Raw genomic sequence first — 18458 nt, 5'->3', positions numbered from 1 at the left:
GTCTGTTCTCTTAGGCAGGACAATAGACAAGAATTCTGAGTCAAGACCGTGACATCCAGGGCACCCGCTTTCCCCGAACTACTCCCTGTCCTCCCTCTTTCTCAGCTTTCTCCTGTAAGGAATTTCAGTCTGTCAGCAGACAGGGCAGATGCTCTAAGGGAAAAGTTGCTGTATTAGGTTCAGTTGAAGCAAACTCTGCGTTCCACTATAGCCAGTTTCTACTCACTCCAAATTCAGACACCAAAGCACCCCTAGCCTTTGGGTTCCCGTGTACTCCTCCAGCTGCATCAGCTGTTTTCCTCCAATTGTTGGAGAAAACACCAATAATGTTAAGAATGATGCTTTAGACCCTTCTACTCAAAGTGTGGTCCACACACCCACATCATCTGGGAGCTTGTTGGAAATGCAGAATTTCCATCCTTACCTCTGATATTCTGAATAAGAATCTTCATTTTAACAAGATAGCTGGTGATTCAAATGCATACTGAAGTTTGGAAGCTCAGCCTTAAATGTTAGCACCTTAAATCATGAATCATAAATCTAGCTCTCTTTGCTCATTCATTCAGCCACCTAATGATTATAATTTGACTGCAGCAGCAGAAATGCCCAACCCAACATCCTTTTCCTTGCCTTCTTTTTTTTTTTTTTAATATTTATTTATTTGCCTGCATCGGGTCTTAGTTGTGGCATATGTGATCTTCATTGTGGCATGCAGAATCTTTAGTTGTGGCATGCAGGCTCTTAGTTGCGGCGTGTGGGATCTAGTTCCCTGACCAGGGATCGAACCCAGGCCCCCTGCATTGGGAGTGCAGAGTCTGAGCCACTGGACCACCAGGGAAGTCCCCTCCTTGCCTTCTTTTATTTATTTATTTTATTTTAAAATTTATTTATTTATTTTTGGCTGCATTGGGTCTTCGTTGCTGTGCGCGGGCTTTCTCTAGTTGCGGCGAGCAGGGCCTGCTCTTTGTTGCAGTGCGTGGGCTTCTCATTGCGGTGGCTTCTCTTTGTTGCGGAGCACAGGCTCTAGGCACGCCGGCTTCAGTAACTGTGGCTCAAAGGCTCTAGAGCGCAGGCTCAGTAGTTGTGACGCATGGGCTTAGTTGCTCCGCAGCATGCGGGATCTTCCCGGACCAGGGCTGGAACCCGTGACTGCTGCATTGGCAGGCGGATTCTTAACCACTGCGCCACCAGGGAAGCCCCTCCTTGCCTTCTTAATAACAGACTTCAATTTTATTTGGGCAAGAAATATGCCTGCCTAAATGACCACATTTCCCAAGTACCCTTGCAGCTAGATGAGGCTGTGAGATTCTCACCAATGACATATAGGTGGAAGTGTTTATGGGACTAATGGAAAGTCTCTGAAAACCAGGTGGTATAGCCGTCTTTCTTCTTTCCTCCTAAATGCTGCCTGTGATATGGACATCACGGCTGGCCTTTAGAAGTCATCTTGGGACATGAGGTGACCTTGAGAATAGAAGTCACAGGCTGAGAATGGCAGAATAGAAAGATGAAAGCTTATGTCCCAGAAGACACAGTGAAATTACTGTATCAGTCTGGATATGCTGATATAGTATCATATATTATATCATATGTTGTTTATGTCCAGACTTCTTTTATGGGAAACTTGTATCTTGTTTAAGCCACTGTAATTTTGGGTTTTCTTTTATATGTAGTTGTTATTTGGGTAAGTGTCTAGAACTTATTGGCAAAAAAAAGAGCAAATATTCAGCCCCTTAGCAGTTAAATCTCTCTTTGTACATTAATGAGATTGAGATTCTGGTTTATGCATCAGTCTCTCTGAACTCTGGTAATGTGAATCTGTCCCTGAGAAATGACCTGGTGACTAAGTGTTGGGGGAAGGGCAATAAGGGTGCCAGCCGGGAGGACCACCAGGTGGCCGGCTGGTCCCTTTCCAGGCAGCACCCCTCTCTCTTGCCTTTCATTTTCTTCTTCTTTTTTTTTTTTTTTTTCATTTTCTTCTAATCTTAGTACATACTATTAGCAAGAAGAAGGAGAAATAAAAAGCCTAATAATTCCAGACAGAATAATCCATTGTTCAATCTCTAATCAACTTATTTATAAACTATTTTCTGAGTTATGAAGAGTTAATTGGTCTTTATAAACACATCAATATTCTAGACAGAACATCTCTTTTGAAGACTATTGTTCTATTCTTATTATTAAGCATGGAGAATTTCACTGTAATTCTGACATCTTAAATTATTTTCCAAACTACAGTTACTAATAATAATATTTGTTGTATGCTTTCTACCTTACAAAGCCCCTTCACATACTTAGTTTTATTTAATCCTCTACAGCCCTGTGAGTAGGTATTCAACCCATCAACTTATAGATAAGGGAACTAAGATTCAGAGAGGTTAAGTAATGTGCCCAAAGTCACACAGCCAGAAAGTAGTAGTAATTTCACCAGGCTCCTGGCCACAGTGCCACACTGCTCTAATCCTTTGCAGGGACTCACTTAATGGGGCCAGAGAGGATATACTGGGGAAGTGGCACATAGCATCTTCTTCCATCACATCATATAGCCTTTGTATATTTATGTGTGCAACTGTCTTTTTTATGTTTTTATTTATTATTATTATTTTTAAAAACATCTTTATTGGAGTATAATTGCTTTACAATGGTGTGTTAGTTTCTGCTTTATAACAAAGTGAATCAGCTATACATATACATATATCCCCATATCTTCTCCCACTTGCATCTCCCTCCCACCCTCCCTATCCCACCCCTCTAGGTGGTCACAAAGCACTGAGCTGATTTCCCTGTGCTATGCGGCTGCTTCCCACTAGCTATCTATTTTACATTTGGTAGTATATATTAGTCCATGCCACTCTCTCACTTCGTCCCGGTTTACCCTTCCCCCTCCCCATGTCCTCAAGTCCATTCTCTACATCTGCGTCTTTATTCCTGTCCTGCCCCTAGGTTCTTCATAACCTTTTTTTTTTTTTTTAGATTCCATATATATGTGTTAGCATACAGTATTTGTTTTTCTCTTTCTGACTTACTTCACTCTGTATGACAGACTCTAGGTCCATCCACCTCACTACAAATAACTCAATTTCGTTTCTTTTTATTGCTGAGTAATATTCCATTGTATATATGTGCCACATCTTCTTTATCCATTCATCTGTTGATGGACTCTTAGTGCAACTGTCTTTTTACAGCTGCAGGTTACACACAGGCTGCAAGCTGGTTTAAAGTTTTCCTTTCTTTCAGAGGTAGAAAGGACATGAGGTTATCCACTATTACGTACCCTCATCCCTCAGATAAAGTCTCCAAAGCCCAAAGAAGTGAAACAATTTAATCCAAGATCTCAGTTAGTTAGATACAAGTCCTAGACTAAACCCCCAAACCCCTTACCTCTGGCAGAGTGAACACTTCTCCTAAAACATCACCATGATTCTCAGTAAGTTCTGAGCAGATCATGTTATCACAGTAATGTCTTGACAAAAATAAAGTATCCTTGGTTTATGTATCAAGATGCAACACTGGTTGCTAGTTAGATCTGGCCCACACTTCCACTGATTAACACCAAAATGAATCACTGGCTGCTCTAGGACCCGCATATTAGTACAGGAATGAGTCCACCTAGAAGCTACTGTCTTAAATCAGCACATGATTACCTTTGAACTACCCTGAATTAATATTTGAAAAAAGCCTGAAATCAATCACTACATAGGTTTAGACGTAAGTATTACTCTACAGGGCTGTAGACACAAAACCAGTTTTATATGTAAGCCCCAAGCAGCCAGCTTTTTTTGCAATGCAGGAGCTGTTTCTTCCACTGAGCACCAGATGAATTAGCTGACTTGCAGTTAGGCTTCATGTTGTATGAAAAAACCCGTACCTTTACTAGAAGCACATTCAGTGTGGCCAGACAGCCCCCTACGAGAGGCAGGTGAGCAGTGATGTGCCAGTTAGCTGGCTCTCTGAAACAAAGCATCCTGATTTGTAGCATTTGTGACATCTATGGGGTGAATACTCACACCATAGCCAATTTCAGGCTACCAACATGATGTCACTGAACACAGAGTTGGGAAGAGATGTGCACATTTGCTCCAGTACCCGACTGAGAGCCGAGGGCTCACTTGCCTGACTCAGAGATCAGTGAATTCTATCTCCCACTTCCCTCTCATTTCAGAATTCCAGAGCATACGTCCTGAATATCAGACATAATTAGCTGCATGATCGAATATTTTTGTTCTTTTCTGTGTTTTGTTTTTTTGGTCAAATGCATTTAATTGAGTCAATGCAAATGAATTGTACCTCTGATGTCTGTCTCGCCTTTAGTTGGGAAACAGGTAAAATCTTTCATGCTCAGATAAAGTGGATCACTTAGATGATACTCATGGTGGTCACTTGGGAACCAAAGGTCCCTGTGATGGCCAGTCTGAATTTACGAAACACCGAGGAATGTGTTCTCCCATGTCCACCTCAGTCTCAGCAATACCCCCAGATTCCTTTCTGCCTTGGTCTCTCCAGGCGAACAGAATGAGGAGCCAGCTTCATGCTGGCAGCAACTTTAATATCCCCTACCTGCACAGATGTGTGGATGTTGAAACTTTATTTTCCATCACTTTTTGTTATGTTGGTGGATATTATTTATGCAAGGTAATAAAAAGAAAGTACATTAGCTGGATCCCACTAAAAATAAAAATTAGAATTTGTGTAAAAGCATTAAAATTTTTTTTGGCAAGAATCATATTCTTGACCTTTTTATTAAGGTTAATATGCATATATTAAAGTGTATGATGTACATTAATCTTAAATGTACAGCTTAAGGAATTTTTACCTAGGTACACACACATGACTAACATCCAGATCAAGACCTAGAACATTTCCAGCATCCCAGAAGTCTTCCTTATGCTCCTTCCCAGTCAGTAAGTGCCCCCCCGCCCCGCTGCCCCGGCCACCTGTCCCAGGTATTTTATTATTATTATTATTTTTTGTCTGTGTTGCACGGCTTATGGGATCTTAGTTCCCGGACCAGGGATTGAAACCGGGCCCTTGGCAGTGAGAGAGCCAAGTCCTAACCACTGGACCACCAGGGAATTCCCTGCCCCAGTTATTTTAATGTTTGTTGTTGTTTTTCTAAAGATAATTCTTAATCATTGGCTCATAAAATGGTAGAATTCATCCAAAATGCTTATTGTACTGATGAGGCAATGGAAACTTAGAGGCCAAGTGACCCTCCCAAAGCTGTCAATTTGTTGTCTGGGCTGCTTCTAGGAGCCAGGACCCAATTCTAGTCCAGCGGTTCTTAATGTGTGTCCTCCAGACCAGAAGCAACGGCATTATGTGGGAACTCACTATAAATGCAAATTCTTACGTAGCCCCACTCCCACCTCCTGAATCAGAAACTCTGGGATGGGACTCAGCACTCCATGTCTGAACAGGCTCTCCAGCTGATTCTCATCCTCACTCAAGGTTGAGAACATCCCATGCGCTTCACTCATGTGCCTGCCCCACCCCTACAGGTGTTTGATCTGTGAGGATTGAAAGAGACAGTGTATGAAGAATCCCTAACATGGAATGAAGAATATCTAGCTTGGTGCCTGGCATGCAGTTGATTCCAAAAATGTTAGTTTCCTTTCACTCTGTTTATTCATCTTGATCCCAGAAAAGGACATTCGGTTTCCAACTTTACCCTGACACTCAGTTGTTCAATGTGTACATATAATCGAGAAGAGATATAATTGAGAAGGCCAACAAAATGGGTCACATCTAACAAGGTGAGGAGACCAAAAAATGAAATCAAATCAGGAGAGAAGAAAGAGACTGAAATTCTTCAGTCTAAGAAAATAAAGGCTGAGAGGAGACACAATCAAAACTATAAAATCTTGGACTTCCCTGGTGGCACAGTGGTTAAGAATCCGCCTGCCAATGCAGGGGACATGGGTTCGAGCCCCGGTCCAGGAAGATCCCACATGCCGCGGAGCAACTAAGCCCGTGCGCCACAACTGCTGAGCCTGCGCTCTAGAGCCTTTGAGCCACAGCTACTGAAGCCCGCGCGCGTAAAGCCTGTGCTCCACAACAAGAGAAGCCACCGCAATGAGAAGCCCGTGCACCACAACGAAGAGTAGCCCCTGCTCGCCGCAACTAGAGAAAGCCCGTGCGTAGCAACAAAGACCCAACGTAGACAATAAATAAATAAATAAATAAGTTAAAAAAAAACACAAAACTATAAAATCTTAGACAGAAGGTGTGAAAAGTGAGAATTTTGTTCAGGATATATTCCTTCCTTCTCTGACCCACCTGCATGGGAAAACAGTACCTCCACATCCCATGGATGCTGGGCTTGGCCGTGTGGTTTGTTTTGGCCAGTGGAATGTGGGCAGAGCCGACACACTGTCAATTCTGTGTGTGTGTTTGTGAGCTCTGCACCTGGGCCTCTGGAAGATTCTGACCTCCACCAGGAGAAGAACGTGACCCGGGTAGCCACTAGCCCTCATCCTGGACCACAGAAGGAGCCCTGTGGAGCAGACCCACAGGCTGGAACCAATTCCAGCTGACCTGCAGACCCACAGCCATAATACATGCTTAGTGTGGTATGCTGCTGAGTTGCGGGGTGCCCTTTTATGCAGCATTATTGCAGCAAAAGCTGACCACCCGGTATATCTGGTGAAAAACTTTTATAATTCCCTAAATGCAAGGACCAGGCATCTAGACATTGTTCTGTGTGAAACTTCAAAAGAGAAACCATTTCTATCTGGTCCCTCTTCTTTAAAGCCTCCATTCTTACTCTCGATGTCCCCTCCCTCCGTTGCCCCCGATTGTTTGGTTTCAGTCATACACTGTGGGTAGATTTTCCCCATCTCCTTATTTCCTCAAAATGAGCTGTCCTTTGGGCCATTCCTCAGAGTTTTACTTCCTCTCCAATGATGATGACAATAATTAAAGCTAATAATAAATAGTGCTTTCTACGAGGTAGGGAATGTTCTAAGTGCTTGACAAAGTTTAACTCATTTAATTTTCACAGCCATCTATGTGGTAAGTACTATTTATTAATTTCCATTCTGTAGATGAAGAACTAAGGCAACAGAAATTAAGTAATGGCTCCAAATAGCACAGGGTTAGTAAGTGGAGAACTGAGGATTCAAGCCGGGTAAGTTGACCCTCCACTCCAAGCTCTTTGCCGTTGTCTTTTCCTTTTTTTTTTTTTTTTTTATAAATTTATTTATTTATTTTTGGCTGTGTTGGGTCTTCGTTTCTGTGCGAGGGCCTTCTCCAGTTGCGGCGAGCAGGGGCCACTCTTCATCGCGGTGCGCGGGCCTCTCACTATCGCGGCCTCTCTTGTTGCGGAGCACAGGCTCCAGACGCGCAGGCTCAGTAGTTGCGGCTCACGGGCCCAGTTGCTCCACAGCATGTGGGACCTTCCCAGACCAGGGCTCGAACCCGTGTCCCCTGCATTGGCAGGCGGATTCCTAACCACTGCGCCACCAGGGAAGCCCCGTCTTTTCCTTTTTAGTGGTGGGTTAAATGAATCAGCTAATCTACATTAACATTAATTAGTTATCCAGTATTGGTTTATTATTTCCTCAGATACCATAAGGTCAGGGACTTCCCTGGGGGTCCAGTGGTCAAGACTCCACTCTGGCAGTGCAGGCAGCGCGGGTTCAATCCCCGGTTGGGGAACCGCGTGCTGCGGGGCCGAATAAACCCCCCAAAACCTTAAGGCCATAACTCATTACGTGTGTAGAGGGCGCCCTGAAGAAATGAATCTAATGATGGAATTTCGCCCTGTGACATGCCACTAAGGAGATAACTTGAAGGAGATATTTTTTCCCATGCCCCTCGGATCACACTCTAATTTCAAGAGGGCCAAAGAATTAGCAAACTCAGACTTTGAAAGAAGAAATTTTGGCAAAAAAAAGGAAGTGACTCTTCTCTTTGGACAGTGCGTTCTCCACATGCAAATCACATGACTGTCAGTGCACACCTGAGTGTCGCGGAGGGGGTCCCTCCTACCAGGTGCCTCCCCAGGATTTCAGACTCTACCTCCTCATGCTTGTCTGGATCCTGGCAGCTTCGGTTCTATTGTTCCTGCATCGTGTCTGGATACAAAACTCCATCTCCTCGGTGGTTCCTGCAAGAATATCAATGAGACTAAGCATACGATTGTTTTCTATTTTTACTGAAAACATGTTAAGACACAGAGGAGGGGATCACATCGCAGATCACACAGTCTCTGCCATCTCGCGAGGCCCCATCCAGCGCCTCAGGTCACCCCCCCCCTTTCCAAAACCACGACACCCTCTGTACACAGAGCCTTGGGTGGGCAGTCCCCAAGCTTTGGCTGCTTCTCTCAAGAGGACCAGGCCCACCAAGCCATCTGTTTCTCTAGCTTTCAGCTACCCTTTCCCCTAAAACTCTGATAAATCCAAATTTCTCTATCTTGTTACAGTAAGAAGTACTAAGGAAAGTGGTGGGCTATGATACCATTCCCCCACAAGGAAATCTACTCGAAATGAATAAAACAGTTCAGCAAAATTGGTGGATAAAGGATCAATATACAAACAGCAATAGCATGCTGATATACCAGAAACCAACAATTACATAACCTTAATTTATTATTATTCCATTAATAAATAACAAATGAATCAATGCCATTTAGCCTATTTACCAGAACTATAGGGTACCTAGTGATAAGTCTAACAGAAGATATCTAATAGAACAATTTAACTCTTCCTTTGAGGGAGAGTGGATTAAATAAACTGGATTATTCATACAGCAAAATTCTGTATAGCAACTAAAATGAATGATCCAAGACCCTCCTATATATCTACATGGCTCAATCTTGAAAATATAATATTGAGTGAAAAAAGCAATTTGTAAAATGTATAAACACATAGTATAAAATTCCTGTAGGGACTTACCTGGTGGCACAGTGGTTAAGAATCCGCCTGCCAATGCAGGGGACACGGGTTCAATCCCTGGTGCGGGAAGATCCCACATGCCGCGGAGCAACTAAGCCCGTGCACCGCAACTACTGAGCCTGAGCTCTAGAGCCAGTGAGCCACAACTACTGAAGCCTGCGTGCCTGGATCCTGTGCTCCACAGCAAGAGAAGCCACCGCAAGGAGAAGCCCGTGCACCGACCGCAAGGAAGAGTAGCCCACCCACCCCAGGTCACCGCAACTAGAGAAAGCCCTCATGCAGCAATGAAGACCCAATGCAGCCAAAAATAAATAAAATAAATAAATTTATTAAAATAAAATAAAATTTATGTAAAAATTTAAAACCTACAATTGAATATCCAAATATACATCTGCATGAGAATGAAATTCACCTATTTATTTTTTTAAGATTTTTTTTGATGTGGACCTTTTGTTTTAAGTCTTTATTTAATTAATTTATTTATTTAAATAAATAAATAAATTTATTTATTTATTTTTGGCTGTGTTGGGTCTTCGTTTCTGTGCGAGGGCTTTCTCTAGTTGTGGCGAGCTGGGGGCCACTCTTCATCGCGGTGCGCGGGCCTCTCACTGTCGCGGCCTCTCCCGTTGCGGAGCAAAGGCTCCAGACGCGCAGGCTCAGTAGTTGTGGCTCACGGGCCTAGTCGCTCCGCGGCAAATGGGGTCTTCCCGGACCGGGGCACGAACACGTGTACCCCTGCATTGGCAGGCGGATTCTTAACTACTGCGCCACCAGGGAAGCCCTAAGTCTTTATTGAATTTGTTACAATATTGCTTCTGTTTTTTATGTTTTGGTTTTTTGGCCACAAGGCATGTGGGATCTTAGCTCCCCGACCAGGAATCAAACCCGCACTCTGCATTGGAAGGAGAAGTCTCAACCACTGGACTGCCAGGGAAGTCCCCAAATTCACCTATTTTCAAGATGAGGCTACCTCTAAGAAAGAAAGGATTGGAAAATTTCCTTTAAAAAATTCTAAGAGGATTGTATACCTAAGAGGATTGTATTCTAAGAGGACTGTTATACAGTGTTATATGTCAAATATATTCGATAAAAAAAATTATAAGAGGGAAAGACGTTCTATGGTGATATTATGTTACTTTCATATAATGTGCATATTATTAATGCATATTAATATAACAATAGATATATATTACTTTTTGGTATTTATATGTTTGAAATATTTTATAATTAGAAATTGAAATGGAAATTTTATATGGGTTCAAAAAAGGATTTCAATGCGATAACGCTGAAAAACCTTTCATCTTCTTTAATGACTTTATTTTGCTCTAATCATGTATATTTCTAAATGTCCAAGACAAAAAAAGGAAAACGAAAATTTGGTCCTTAGCAGGAAGCTAGAGAGACTAACCAAATGTTGTAAAATAAGAGATCAAACTCCTTGATTGAAATTTTACCATTATGGAAAGATCAGATCAGATGTGCAATAACTTGCCCTTATTTTGAGAGGTTTTTAGGTAATCCTGAAATAGGGCAAGTCACTTAACAATCCTGCACCTCAGTTTTCAGATCTAGTGGCTGAACTAAGAAGTCCCATCCAGGTCTAACATTTTATGAGATCCTAGAACCCTACTCTCTTCGTGTGAGCTTCGAACTCAGATCAGCTTGCCTGGAAGGGCCTGCTCCTGGCAAAAGTTAAAAGCAGTCTCTTTTCTGTCAGCTGGAGAGAATCAAACAGGGAAGGCTCAGAATACAGAGGACAATGTGGAGAGGAAATCAACACCTAGACTTGGCAGATCACTTAAGAAGCAGCAGTGAGGGGAAGGATGTTGAGGATGTCAGTCCTGCAGGTAAGACAATGACTGCCCTGCCCTCTTTGACAACAGCAATGTTTAGGAAACAAGCATTATTTACTTTGTTCTTAAGTGTGGGGCTATTTTGAATTCTACTTTAACATGTATACATGCATCTCATTAACTATAGTAAAAATTGGATGGTAATTTAAATATATGCTATAAATTCAATAGTTGCAGTATGTTTGAAATGATTATTATAACGGTATAATGGTTATGGTTTTTGTTTGTTTTTTTGGCCGTGCCGTGCAGCATGCCAGATCTTAGTTCCCTGACCAGGGATCGAACCCGCGCCCCCTGCACTTGGAAGCGTGGAGTCTTAACCACTGGATGGTCAGGGAAGTCCCCAATAATGGTTATGTTTTTAAAGAAAAAGAGTCCTTGGTTTTTAAAAATATGTATTGAAATATTTATGGGTGAAATAATACTATGTCTTGGATTTGATTTAACATAATTCAGAGATGGAAGAAGAGGGTGAGGGTCAAACTAAAATAAGACTGGCCATGTGCTGGTAACTACTGAAGCTGCGTGATGGGTTCATTATACCTCCTCTCTACTGTGATATATGTTTGACATTTTCCATACTATAGAAGGTAAAAATACTGTCAGTAAAATAAAATGCTTCACAAGCTAGCTTCTTTCCTCAGTTATCTCAGTTACTTGTAGAAATTCTACCCACTCTGACTTTAGGCACCACCACTTGCCTGGGGCATTTTCCCAATCTGTTCCCACAACATTTGCTTGCCATGCAATGACAAACTTTAAAATCAACGTTGAAGTGGATTTCATAATGATCGAATTCTAAGAAATTTTCAAAGATTGGAATTTTCAGCTTTTCCACGAAGGAAAACTACTATAGTCTCAAAACTACCATAAGTCTCCCATACTGGATGGACCAGTAAAGCATTTCTTATAGAAAAACTGAACTCAGATTTGTTAAGTACTTACAATATGTCAGGTATTGTTTGAGTTCACTATTTTTTATTTAAAGAAGATTGATTTAATTAGAAATACATATTATTATCTCCATCTTAGAGATGAGAAAGCTTGACCTTGCCCAGGTCATACTGCTAACATGTTTGCAGCCAGGATCCCAGTCTGCAGGTGGATAAATCCAAAGCCTGAGTTCTTTCTGCTGTATATCCTTGCTTTGTGGTCCAGCAGTATAGATACCCACTTGGAAGCTTGTTAGAGATGCACTCTCAGGCCCCATCCCAGTCCTACTAAATCAGAATCTGCATTTTAACAAGGTTCTAAGGAATTCGTGTGCACATTTAAACCATTTCAACATTGAGAAACTCTGCTCTACAAAACACCTAATAAATTTATTTCAAATAAGAATAACAGTAAGTATTTCTGCTGAGTCCTCACTATATGTCAGATTCCATTTGTTTACCTCACAACTCTATCAGAGGTGAGGAAACAGGCTTTACAGTTTAAACAACTCCAAGGTCACATAGTAAGTGGCAGAGTCTAGATTTGAACTCAAATTGGTCTGATTCTGGAGTCTGGGCTGTACCCATGACCCCATGCACCTCACTGCAAATGCTGAATCCAAACACTTTATTTCATCTAAATGACGCAAATCAGCTATCTTTTTCTTTCTTTCTTTTTTTTTTTCGCTGCATTGGGTCTTCATTGCTGCGCGGGCTTTCCCTAGTTGTGGCGAGGGGGGACTACTCTTTGTCGTGGTGCGCGGGCTTCTCATTGTGGTGGCTTCTCTCTTGTTGTGGAGCACGGGCTCTAGGCATGCGGGCTTCAGTAGTTGCAGCATGCGGGCTCAGTAGTTGCAGCACATGGGCCCTAGAGCTAGAGGGCTTCAGTAGTTGCTGAGTGTGGGCTCAGTAGCTCCGCAGCATGTGGAATCTTCCTGGACCAGGGATCAAACCCGTGTCCCCTGCATTAGCAGGCAGATTCTTAACCACTGTGCCACCAGGGAAGTCCCTGCAAATCAGCTGTTTTACCACTTGATTTATCATTAACATTGTTTAATCCAATACTTAGGTTTGATGGTGTGGACAGAGTCTAAAATGTCAGACTCAATATAATATTGCTGCTATTTAAAAGCAAGATTTTAAACCATGAGGTCACATGGCAATATAATCCTTAGGCTAGAGCCGGTGTATTAAAAAATATATATGTACTAGGGTGAAAATTCTATTAGGTTACCTATCATCATTTACCAATGAACTGAAATAAAAGGTGAGGTTGATTCTTCAACACAATCCTGAGATTTTCTGAGGAAGAATCGGATAGGACATTCTGCTTCCCGATTTCACCTTTACAGTACTTGGCAACGCTAACTTTCTGTTTTCTAATAGTAAAAAGTTGAAGATCATTAGAATCTCCTTAAACACCTTCGAATAAACAACTCTTTAATCTTACATGGTGTAAAATAACTGATTCATTTTGCTTATAAGAAACTTCCCACTGGGCAACTCATTCATCCTCTTTCCCATGTGGGGAAAAAAGAAACATATGTAATGTTTTTGTTGGTACAGAATATAATAGGTTATATTCTAGGCTTACTTTTAGTAAAACAATAAGAAACCATAATTAGCTCTAGACTAAAGTAGACTAAATTGTTATGAACATGAAATCACCTGCAGCTCCAAAAGACAGTGCATTTCTAAAAATGCCATGGAATTTCATATTTTTTGCCTCATGTAGAGCCCCCAGAGCAGAAAAACTTAATGACCTTGATGATCTAGTGTTGGCAGATCTCAGTCTATAAAGTCAGTTACTAGATACCTTCTCCTTTAGGAAGTAAAGAGGCTGGCAGAGTGTAATTCTGGAAATCTAAGAAGTAAGCGGCATTAAAATCACTATTCTTTTGAAAAGGTAATGGACTTGAACTTCAGAGTATCTGATTACAAGGAAATGAGATCCTCCAAAAACATATGTAAGAACTATCCAGCTAACAATATATTAATCAGTGAACCTTTTTCTTTCTTCTTTTTAGTGGGAAAGAACAGATTAAAACAACAATGACAACTAAGCATTCTAAAAATCCTAATTGTTCTGTATTAAAAATGTATAAATAATTAAAATGTTTAGATGAAGAAACATTCTTCTAGCCTAAAAGATAAGTCTCTTTGTTTTCCCTGTGTCTCACAGAGCATCTACTCCATGTGAATGTGGATTGATTTACAGGTTGTTACCCTTTCATTCATCACCCATTTTCCAGGAATGAACGTGGATATTGTGGTGAGGAGCTCAGTCCAAAATGAAAAGACAATTCTAATTATTGTCTTATTCTGGAATTTTAAAAACTATTCAGGGCATATTATTTTTCAGTGATACATTTATAAGCAAATGAAACATTTTTTCTTTGTGAACTGTAATCCTCAAGTATGCTTGTACACAAACACACACAAATGCATACACAAGCACTTATTTTTTAAAAAGAAGGGGCACGGATTTCATTTTAGACCCAGAAATAGAGGAGATTCTCTTCTGCTGTTTCCTATGAAGGGGGGGGAAAAAAGCCCCTAAAAATGTCTATTTCCATCTTCTCCTGTCAGGTATTTCCCCACCTCTTTCTTTGTCTAAGGTATGAAGTTCTGCCAGGGCTCACCTGATAAAAATCCTAGGTGAGTGGTAGGAGAGAGGTTAGATCTGTAATTTAGAGGGACTGGTGACTGAAAAGTGAATTAAATACCCATCATTGTATTCATTGTAAGGAGGTACTTAGAGTGAGATAAAAATGACTCAAAGGAAAGCAAAAAAAACCAAGATTCGTTGTCTCTTTTCCCTCTAATTGGATCCCTGGATCTCCTGCTGGAGAGTAAGAAAGGACTTTTACTTACTTGTAAGCAAGGACTCTGCCAATTCTAGCATTACCATTTTGTCTCAAATGTCAGGGATGTTACCAAAAAAAAAAATTCATACATCATGTAAGGGAGGGCACTCTTTAACCTCTGAAGTTCGTTCTGACACTTTTGTTGACACTTTATGACAAGTTGTTCATAAAGTCAAATTTTAAGGGGCCACTCATCGCCTTGCTTGTTTCTTTTTTCTTTTGGTTTTGGCTTTTCAGCTGGCATTTGTATCAACTGTGATTGCCAGCATTTGGCGCAGTGGGTGAAGCAAGTCTTGTTTGAAAATCTGCCAGAGGCGGCCTGTGGAAGCTGGTACAACAGGAAGCAGCTTGAGGGGTGGCTGCTTTGTCTCAGTTCTCAAACTCAGAGGGAGGCATCCCTGGCAGAAAGAGGAAGTGGCCTGCATCCCCCACCTCAGCCCTCCAGAAGGTTCCCCTCCCTAAGCAGTTTTCTGCAGAGCTCTTGTGCATGACAAATGATTGCTTTTCTTTCTTTTTTTAAATAAATTTATTTATTTATTTATTTTTGGCTGTGTTGGGTCTTTGTTGCTGCTCGTGGGCTTTCTCTAGTTGTGGTGAGCGGGGGCTACTCTTTGTTGCGGTGCGCGGGCTTCTCATTGTCATGGCTTCTCTTGTTGCGGAACTCGGGCTCTAGGAGCGCAGGCTTCAGTAGTTGTGGCACGTGGGCTCAGTAGTTGTGGCTTGCAGGCTCTAGAGCTCAGGCTCAGTAGTTGTGGCGCACGGGCTTAGCTGCAACGCAGCATGTGGGATCTTCCCGGGCCAGGGCTCAAACCCGTGTCCCTTGCATTGGCAGGCAGATTCTTAACCACTGCGCCACCAGGGAAGCCCTGATTGCTTTTCTTGAGATACAGAAATACCTAACTGTGACCTTGAGGAAACTGTTGAGTAAGCAGAGGATGATGGTTGACAGAGAGGGAGGAGAGACGTAGCTCCCGAGAGACGGAAAGCTGGAGAGAGGAGCTGTCCCTTCTCTGACTAGTGTTCCATTTCCCACTTCCAGGCGCCTGGGCTCAGCTGAATTAGAAACGAAACCAAAAAGGATATCTGGGGTACACCCTGGAGTATCCCAGCAGGATCTAAGACTTGCCCATACAACAGCAGGATACTATTGAATATTATTGAGAAACCTAAAGAGGCCCAGAGCCTTCAAGAATAGGTAAATCAGTATTCAGGCAACCTGTTAAAGTAGCAAGAGGATGTGGAATACTTTTATATCAAAAAGTGGTTAAAATATTGTAAAAGAGAGCTCCTGCTTTCCAGTGTTGAAGAATTTTTTTGTATCCCCTTTTCTTGAAACACACACACACATCGTCATCATCTTCATCCTGAAATTTTAGAAACCTGGTGACAAGCAGTAAATCTGTTCCTTTATCCATATCTTCAACAAATCTTCACTGAACGTCTCCTATGTTCTAGGCACAAAGTGCTTGGGGTACATTAGTGAAGCTCTCAATAGCTTAAGTTCCAATAAATAAGTAAATTCTACAGTCAGCCCTCTGTATCTGCAGGTTCCATGCCCACAGATTCAACCAGCCTCATATTTAAAATATTTGAAAAAAATTCCAGAAAGTTCCAAAAAGCAAAACTTGAATTTGCCATGTGCAGGCAACTATTTATATAGCATTTACATTGTATTTACAACTATTTTCTCAGCATTTACATTGTATTAGGTATTATAAGAAATCTAGAGATGATTTAAAGTATATGAGAGGATGTGCATAGGTTAAATGCAAATACTACCCCATTATATATAGTTGAGCATCCATGGATTTTGGTATCTGTGGGTGGGTCCTGAACCAATCCCCTGCAGATATCGAGGGATGACTGTACTACGTTAGGAGGTAATAATCAGTACATTTTATACTATGTTAGAAGGTAGTCAGTGTTATGGAAAACAAAAAGGCAAGCAAGGTAAGAAGAACCTGGAATTGCAGGGGTGAAGATTTAAGTTGCAGCATTGAATGAGGTGGTCAGGGTAGACCTCATTGAGAGGCTGAGAACTGAGCAAAGACATTGGAGGAGAGGGAGTTAGCCAAGTAGCTATCTGGGGGAAGATATTGGTTTGGGCAGCTCCTTATCTCCTTCATGGCAGAGGGAACAGCTAAATCAAAAGGATACACAATATGTTTAAGGAACAGCAGTGGAGCCAGTGTGGCTGGATGGGAGCAACGGAGGGACACAGTGGAGCAGAAAGTCCAGAGAGGCAGTGGGGGCCAGATTCTGTAGAGCCTTCTAGGTCATTGTAAGGACTTTGGCATTTACTCTGATTGAAATGAGGAGCGACTGTGGGGTTTTGAATAGAGGAGTAACATGATCTGATTTTTTTTCCTGGTGTTGGGGGGTGACGCTGGCTTACGGGATCTTAGATCTCCAACCAGGGATTGAACCCAGGCCTCGGCAGTGAAAGCACCAAGTCCTAAACACTGGACCACCAGTGAACTCCCTTTTGGTCCACCAAGGAACTCCTTTTTAAAGGATCTCTCCAGCTACCATGTTGAAGAGCCTTTTACAGCAATTCAGGCAAGAGATGATAGCTCAAAGTGGTATCAGAGAATGAGTGATAAGAAGTTGGATTGTGGGTATATTTTGAAGGTAGAGACTCCAGGATTCCTAATGGATTCAATTGTGGAGTGTGAAAGGAATGGAGGAGTCAAGAATAGCTCAGGCAACAAGGAGCCGCTACCTAGTGGGGAAGGTGATGGGTGAAGCGGGATTTGAGGGGAGAGGTCAGCAGCTCAATGTGGAGCATGTTGAGTTTGAAACGTGCTGTTAGACATCCAAGTGGAGACGTGGAAGAAGCAGTTGGGGACTTCCCTGGTGGCTCAGTGGTTAAGAATCCGCCTGCCAGTGCAGGGGACATGGGTTTGATCCCCGGTCTGGGAAGATCCCACATGCCGCAGAGCAACTAAGCCCATGCACCACAACTACTGAGCCCGCGTGCCACAACTACTGAAGCCTGCACACCTAGAGCCTGTGCTTCGCAACAAGAGAAGCCACCACAATGAGAAGCCCATGCGGCACAACAAAGAGTGGCCCCTGCTCAACGAAGAGTAACTAGAGAAAGCCCGTGTACAGCAACGAAGACCCAACGCAGCCAAAAATTAAAAAAAAAAAAAAAAAAGCAGTTGGATGTATTAACCTGGAGTTCTAGATGGAGCTCTGGGCTGGAGAGAGAAACCTGGGCGTTTTTTATCATACAGATGGAATTTAAAGCAACAAGACTGCATGAGATCACCAAAGGAGTGAGTATAGATAAGAGGAACAAAGGCTGAGCCTAGGAGTCCTGTAACATTAAGTGGTCAGGAAAATGAGGAAATGGTGGAGGAGACTGAGCTAGTGAGGCAGAAAATAAACCCAAGAGAACATTGTGACCCGGAAGCTATGTGCAGAAGGATATTTAGAAGGGGTGATCAGCTGTATCATATGCTGCTGAAAGGTCAAGAAAGACGAGGAAGGCGAATTTACCATTGGATTTAGCAACAAGGAGATCATTGATAAGAAGAATAAGAGCAGTTTCTGTGGAGTCATGGGGTAAAAGTCTGATTGAAGTGGGTTCTAAGAGCAACGGGGAAGAGGAATCGAAGACAGCATATAAAGACAAATATTTTAAAGAGTTTTGCTGTAAAAGGGAGGAAAGAAATATAGCAGCTGGTGAAGGAGCAGGGTTAAGAGAAAATGATCCAGTTGAAATCAATAAATGATTATATAGAGAAAGAGGGGGGAGAATTGTTGGAGCAATGTCCTTGAGTGGAGGAGAGGAAATGAAATCTAGTGCACAAGTGGCGAGATTGCTTTAGTGTAAGGGTATGGATTATTTGTCTATGATAACTGGCAGGATAATTATTATGACAGTGCAGGCACTGGAAGGGG

This window comes from Balaenoptera ricei, chromosome 11 (assembly GCF_028023285.1).
Source record: "Balaenoptera ricei isolate mBalRic1 chromosome 11, mBalRic1.hap2, whole genome shotgun sequence".
Lineage (NCBI taxonomy): Eukaryota > Metazoa > Chordata > Mammalia > Artiodactyla > Balaenopteridae > Balaenoptera > Balaenoptera ricei.
Note: the sequence above shows the minus strand (reverse complement) of the source record.